Source organism: Dromiciops gliroides, chromosome 1 (genome assembly GCF_019393635.1).
Source record: "Dromiciops gliroides isolate mDroGli1 chromosome 1, mDroGli1.pri, whole genome shotgun sequence".
NCBI lineage: Eukaryota > Metazoa > Chordata > Mammalia > Microbiotheria > Microbiotheriidae > Dromiciops > Dromiciops gliroides.
This window is the reverse complement of record NC_057861.1, coordinates 149,956,563-149,964,602: the sequence shown is the minus strand read 5'-3', so window position 1 is coordinate 149,964,602 and position 8,040 is coordinate 149,956,563. Positions and strand designations below refer to the sequence as shown.

At 38.7% G+C, this 8,040-nt stretch overlaps 1 pseudogene; it reads left to right on the top strand.

Moving 5' to 3' along the window:
• Nucleotides 1-6,967: 6,967 nt before the first annotated feature.
• Nucleotides 6,968-7,715, top strand: LOC122735326 (annotated as a pseudogene).
• Nucleotides 7,716-8,040: the final 325 nt, after the last annotated feature.

Here is an 8,040-nt window from a genome sequence, read left to right as displayed (position 1 = left end):
GTAACTGATATGATTAGGGTCACATAGCTAGTAAGTATCTGAGGGCAGGTTTTGAATTCAGGTCTTCCTGATTGGAAGTTCTATATTATTTTGCCATACCACATAACTGCCCCTTTTTAGGCATTTTAATGGACAATTAGATTAATAATGCAGTACATTCAATTGACTGTGACATTTTAAAATTGCCAGGTATCACCATAGCAAGTGCAAGCCCAACAATGACCTGTTGGCTATAATAGAGAAATGTGGCAGCCACTCACTCTCCTGCCAAACTGTCAAAGGCCTTTTAGCTATCTTTACTCTGCATAGATCAAAGATTCTTAAACTATGGGTTGCAACCCAATATGGGGGTCATGTAACTGAATGTTGGGGTTGTGAAAAACTTGGCAACAAATGTTTGATTTGTATACCAATTTTATATATCTATATACCTGGGGTCATGTAAAAATTTCTGGGGCAAAAGGGGTCATGAGTGGAAAAAGTTTATGAATCGTGGCATAGATGACCAGTGTTCATGTCCACTCATTTTTCTCCTACCATCCCAGGCTAAATATTTGCATAACTCCCTGGAAAATCACTGCTTCCTGGTTTGTGACTCAACTGTATTTCACCAACAAACTTCTGATTCACCACACACTTCAGGAACTGTTTACCAACCTAGTTTGATCACTCCTTGATTTGCAATTTGGCAATGCCTCTGCCATTTATGCTCAGATGGTTTTTGTATCTCATGTCAAGCTTTAATTCTTCCTTCTTGCCCAATATCACATGTCTAGAGCCCTATGAGTCTAATTACAAACTTGGAAAACAGCTGGTATCCTCTCCCCATCTGTCTTACTCCTGGCCTCATCCGACCTGGGCCAGTTGACATTGATACTTGGTAGCTCACATTTATTTAGTGTATTAAGATTTATTAAGTCCTTTGCTCACAACAACTCTGCAAGTGAAATAGTATGAGTAGTATTATCCTCCTTTCATAGATAAGGGAATAAGCTCAGAGACCTGAAGTGACCTGTCATAGTAAACAGCTGGTAACTTTCACAGTTGGGATTTGAAACCTGGGCTTTCAATTCCTAACAAAACCTCTTTTCTCTACACTATGCAGATGGAACAGGGCATGAGAAAATCCATAACAATAACAATGATTATGATCACGATAATACCTAGGATTTATATAGTAATTTAAGGATTACAAAGAGCTTTTACATAGGTTATCTCATTTGTTCCAATACAAAATGACCTACTGAATTATGCTGTTATTTAAAATGATTATTATTGCAGTTGTCATAACTCTACATGGGTGGCAGTGTGGTAAAGTAGAAATAATGCTGGATTTTGAGTCACAGGGAGCTGAGTTCTAATCTTTTCTCTAACAATTGCTATCTATGTGAATGTTGGAAAATTCCTTATCCTCTTTGGATCTCAGTTTCCTCATCTGTAAAATGGGGATGATCCTACCTTCAATATCTAACTCAATGCATTTTCATGAGTGTCAAATGAGATATAGTATGTAAAGTACTGAATAAATGTTAGCTGTCATTATTATTAGAGGCAGTTGGGGGCATAACTGATAGAGATTTGAGCCTGCAGTAAGGAATACCTAAGTTCAAATACAGCCTTAGGTACTTACTCTGTGAACTCCAGCAAATCATTTAAGCACTGCCTCAGCTTCCTCAACTATAAAATGGGGATAATAATAGTACCTCCCTCACAGGATTATTATGAGGATCCAATAGTATAATATTTGTAAAAAGTGCTTAGCAGAGTGTACAGAACATGGTGATTGCTATGTAAATGTTTATTTCCTTTGTCTTACCCATATTATTACTCTTCAATAGTAACATTGACACAGACTGAGTTGATCACATTAGCCTTATTGGAAGAGTATGAAAAGATTACAAAGACATAGAAGGGAGAAGGAAAATGTTAGTTATGAGGGTTAAATCTATCATACGGAGATTAACATAAATTATGTAGAATGACTAGTATTTTGATTAATATATAGATTTTTGATAGTTTTTCCCATGACTAAAGTAAGAACATGTATGGAGCATATGCATACATATACATATGAAAAATATATAATAATTCTGGACTGAGCAATGCTTTTGAAGTAAGCAAATAGTTTCATAGCCTTATAATCATAGGAAACATAGAGGCAGGCTGTAATTAGATTTGATAGTTGCGGCTTGTCCTATTGTGTAATTAAATGCTGTACATAGGACTTTAATAGTCAGACATCATGATGTGAGCTTTAAAAGAAAACATTCACATGGAAAAGCCCACTTAAAGGAATTGCTATTCACAGAATGAATTTTTCATGCAAAGAACACCAAAACAAAAATATAAAAATGAATTTCCATTCACCCCAAAGTCCAAAAAAAGATTGGATTATCCTCAAAATGACATTTTAAACCACAGGGTAAAGAGAAAGGAAGATAAGCCAAATCAAAGCTTATGTAGTCAGATTGAGTGGCTCTGATGAAGCATAGAACATCAGAAATTTCTCATTGATGTTTCAAAATGATTGCATACCTGGGGAACAGGTATTCACTTCTCAAATGCTAAAGGTAAAGGGCAGATGATCATTTGACTATGAATTAAGGAGGTTTGTGAGACAAAGGTTTTTGGTAAAATTACCACAACTAATTATCTAGGAAGTTATATTCTAAAACTCAAAATGACTAGACCTTTCCTAATAACAATATAGATTTAAATGCATCATTCGAATAAACAGATGACTTAATTTGGGGTACTTGATTGGCTTCTCACATAATTTCTGACAGCTTTACTTTTACTTATAAATATCCCAGTTTATGGGTAGTATTGGTCGGCCTGATTTTCTCCTTCTGACTACACGTAGCACAATAGTGTACTCTGAGGATTTTTCATAACTAAGAAAGAGTCATTCAGTGTCTACCTTGATACAAGGAATCTGGAAAGTCTTATGACTTAATGTGCAGAGTGTGCATTGTGATAACCTGGAGTTGTTGGTCACAAACATGAGCTGCTTACCTAATTCAAGGAAAAGTCAAAATTTTCAGATAGAAGTTAGATGGGAAATTTGGCCACACACTCTGAGGTCAAAAAAGGTTACAATTGCAGGTAGGTATAAGACAGGACTAATGGTCAAATAAGTAAAAGCCAAAGCTGTACAAAGTAGACCAGGGAAGCATGGGGTGGGATCTTAGTACCAAGATACCAAGGAGAGCTCCCAGTGAACTTGTTGCTCCAACAAAAGCCTGAAGCAAATCTTTCCAACAAAAATCAGATCCATAAACATTAAGTGCCTATTAGCTATATATTATTTAATCAATTATTTCATTAATGTGGGTATTCATGCCATTGATGCAGATCTTATCCATGCCCTGTCATCTTGCACAACTTTTGTCCATGCCAGTTAGTCAATAGTCAGTGAGTATTTAGTAAGTGCTTATTATGTTTCAGGTACTCTGGTAAGTGTTGTGGATACAAAGAAAGTTAAAAACATGGTCTTGGCCATCAAGAAGTTACATTCTAATGTATAAGAAAGCATGCAAACAACTATGAACATACAGGGTTTATACAGCATAAATGATAAGTAATATTCTACATTCTATCCATTCTATTAGAGTCTTTCCTCTAGATTTCTGTATATTTTCTGTATATTTCCTGCATAATATAGTCTATGCATTTCTGTAGATAGCTATACATTTCTATTTACATTCTATATTCTATATATATATATATATTTATTCTGTATGTATTTTGTAGTGCTCAATCTACTTTCTATATTTTCCTTTTCTAACATGAATGACCCACTGGTTTTACCTAGACATGCATTTCTGGAATGAAATCCCCTATGCTGCTTCTTACATGTAACTCAATATTAGAATGTTGCAGACTTCTTGAGACTTCCTTTGGTCTTTGAGTCATAAGAATCTTAGATTCTTCAGTGATTATGGGGCTTTAAGATTTATAATAAAACTGCATTATTTTAGATATTTAAATGACAGGATACCTGATATCATTAAAAGCATTAAAGCACTTCCCAAATGTAGTCTAGACTGCCTCCCTCCTCCTTCTCCATTACATAAGGGCAGACTCCATCCTCTCTGTCCTCAAATCAGTTAGATGATTCTATTGGAGGTCTTCCATCTTGATTCTTTAACCCTCACCTGCTATAAAGAATTAACAAAATTGTGAATTAAACAAGAAATATAGATAGCAGTTTAAAAGATGCTAGAGTATTAGTTATGAATAACCAATAAAAAAGCAAGTAAGGAGACATTTTTAATCCTGAGTATTTTACAGACAACATCAGCATGGAATGCTTAAACACTTAGAAGATAGAACGGGGCAGTGAAAATGGATATATAATGGAAATGTGTTTAGCTGACAGCTTTACTTAGGGGTATCCTGTCTCATAAGATTTGGGCATTCCATGAGTCAAAAGAACGACCATCTTGCTTAGCTTTCCATAGGCAAACAAGCTGACATTACTCAGATAATCATCTGTTCAATTAAAAAAAAAATGATGCTTCCCTATTGCTCTAGGTATCTCACCTAGTTCAATTCAATTTTACATTTGTTTTTAGATGGGATTACAGATTATTCATGTGCTGAGTATTATTTAAAGACAAAATTGATATAGTACTTGCCCTCAGGGAACTTAAATTCTGGTGGGGGAATGCAACACGTCTACAGATAAGTATAAGGTTATATGAAAAAGGGGAGAATTCTAACAACTTTGAGAAAAGAAGAAAAGATTCATATAGTAGGTGGTACTTCAGCTTTGCCTAGAAGGAAGCTAAGAATCCAAGAGGCAGAAGGTCAAGAAGAAGTGAACATGGAGTTTATAAACATAAGGGATAGTCCGTGAAAGTGCATGAAGACAAAAGATGGATTGTTGAGTTGGAGGAACTACTAACCTACTTTTGCTGGAATATAGCATACATGAAGGAGAGTAATATGAAATATGTCTGGAAAAGTCAGTTGGCACTAGATTATAGAGGGAAGAATCATTGAGAAATAAAGCGTTTCGATGAATTTTGAAGGAAATGCAGAATTGCTTATTAATTGCAGATAGCTCTGGTTATATGTGGCAAAGTAGAAGCCAGATAACACAGACATTTCATCATCAGAAAAATTTCTTTTCACTGACTATTCAGCTGAACAACAGCTAGTTTATACTGGCAGACCAGTTCTGCCATTTCAGAATCTCCATTTGAGTAGTTCAGCTGGTGAGTATCCTGGCAAATAAAAGAACATTTCCTTAAGTGCCTGTTAAGGACATTTAGAAAATCTTAGGAGTGAAGAATAGAAAGGTAGCAATTGTAGAATAATTGGGACCCTTCACACTACTAAGTCCTCCAGAGAGGACCCTCCTTTGTAGTTTGTGCTTTTCAAATTATGCTGTTGTGTAGTTCTATAAAACCTGGCACATAGAACATTGGAAATTTGCCATTCTTCTGCTCACCTAAACCTGTGAAGATGCCCTTCTTTTCCCTCCCTCCATTGTACCCAAAATCCTGCTCTCTGACCTCTGGATTGAAGAAATAAGTTGATTAGCATTTTCATTTACAACTCAGTACAAATATCCTCTTAGATATAGGGGGAACTTGTTGTGACTAAAATGTGGAGTAAATGAGAAGCTGGTGGCCTGATCAGTCTGTGTCCCATAAGGCAGCAGCACATTGATGAGACACCTCAGTCCCTGGGCCCAGTGCTCAGCTTTGCAGTTTCATAAATTCCATGTTATCAGTTTAAATTTGTTCATTTAGGATTGGGGGAAGGGGAGGTAGAGAGGGACCTACGATATGATTTCACTGGTATAGGAAGTTTGTGGAAAGGAAGCCTTGGGTATTGAGAGGTTAATGTAATGCAACTATTCAACTGCAAAGCTGACTTAAAAATTCATGTTTGCCAATAAACTCATTCTCTTTCCAAAGAGGAAAGTCCAATGAGAAAATCGATGTAATAACAGATCATTGCCCACTGAGCCCTGAGTCAGATAGAAGATAGTTGTACAATTTTAATGGATATTGCGATCAAGTCACAATAACTGGATATATCCACCACTATTCACAGGATATGCCTGGTCAGATACTGTCAGCTAATTAGTGCACTCTCTTATTTCTTTTCAGTTCTCTCTTGTCACTATTTATTATCATTCATCAAAAGCTCAGTCCCTGTAAGGACGATTTCATTCTTTGTATTTGCAACTCCATTGCTCAGCACAGTGCCTGGCACATAGTAGAGACTTAATAAAAACTTGCTGACCTATTCCGTCTGACTGACTTGGGGCAATTATGGAGATTAGTCTGTCTTAGGTTAGTTACATTTGAAGCTGCTACTTACTGTCCTTTTTAAGGAAGCATCTTGGGCTCTTTCCTGGAATTCAAGAAAGTCCTTACAGACAATGACAAGCCATAGAACCAAGCAGTGGATTTCGAGTTTGAGAACCTCAATTCAAATCTCTGCTCCATTTCTTACTACCCATGTGACCTTGGAATAGTCACTTAATTTTCCTCATCTGAAAAATAAGGCAGTTGGGCAAGATGACACCTACAGTGAAATCACTTCCAAATCTAGATTTGTGATCTCTAAGGAAGCTTCTGAGTGGATACTGTGCTGGATCTCGAATCACGAAGACCTGAGTTTAAATTCTCCCTCAGACACTTACTAGCTATGTGATTCTGGACCAAGTCATTTCTCCTCTGTCTGCCTCATTTTCCTCATGTGTAAAATGGGAATAACATTACTGACCTTACAGGGTTATTGTGAGGATCTGGGGCCCTCTTCTCTTCCTTTCTACTACTTCACTTGGGGATCTCATCAGCTCCTATGGATTTAATTATCATCCCTATGCTGATGATTTTCAAAAGGTAGGCTATCTTTCTGTCTTGCCATGACCTCTTTGCTTAGTTCTGTGATGTTTAAAATCTAATGTGTGGGGAAGTCGGGGTGCGGGTTCGGCCACGGGCTCAGAGCAGCACCGGCCTGCATGGCAGCAGTGGTTCTGGGGGAAGATAAGATGGGTCCTGAGCGTATCTTCCCAAACCAGAATGAGGATCTGGGGCAGCATCAGGGCCCCACAGACGGCACAGGTGACTGGAGCAGTGAGGAACCCGAGGAAGAACCTGAAGACCTGGGGTCAGGCCCAACGGACTATTCCTACCAGCCTCTGAACCAGGACCCTGAGCTGGCCCCAGTGGAAAGTATTGAAGACGCTGTCACTGACATTCAGGAGCGTATCTAGGCCCTGGGGCTGCACCTGCCTGACCCTCCTGTGGAGAGTGAGGATGAGGAAGAGGAGGGAGCCGTAGCACTGAGCAGCAGAAGCTCCATACCCATGGACCCAGAACATGTAGAGCTGGTGAAACGGACAATGGCCGGAGTAAGTCTGCCTGCCCCGGGAGTCCCTGCTTGGGCCCAGGAGATCTCAGATGCCCAGTGGAAGGATGTGGTACAGAAGACTCTTCAGGCTCGACAGACGACCTCTACGTGGAAGTGACTACCACCGAGAACAGCCTTGTTCCTGCCCCTATTCCACACCTAATACCACCTGGCCCCAAACTATTTGTTCCTCTTCCTCCCTCCTATATCACAGGCACACTGGGACTTCTCTCCAGAGATCCACTTTATTCAGTTCTGTACATATGGGGACATCTGCCCAAGCCCAACCCACCTTAGCATGTAACACTTCGCAGAGAATAAAGCACCCTATGTACACACACACACACACAAATCTAATGTGTGGTCACCTTACTCCTGTCCCAAGTGTAGAGAAAATTAGCTAGGGTTTACTTATAAATTAGAAGCTTTAGCACCAGTTTGGGGCATTAAGTATTTATTAAAGCATGCCAGGTATTAGTAAAAAGAGAACACCTGGGTCAGAAAGATAGGTAAGCCTAGCTAGGATATATGGGAGAGAGAGAGAGAACAGAAAAAGAGCCACCTTCACCTACAAGTCTCAGACCAAAAATAGGAACTTCCTGTGCCTGTCAGAGTGGAAGCTACCTGCAGGGCTGGAAGGGAGGTGGTGTCTACACACAGCTC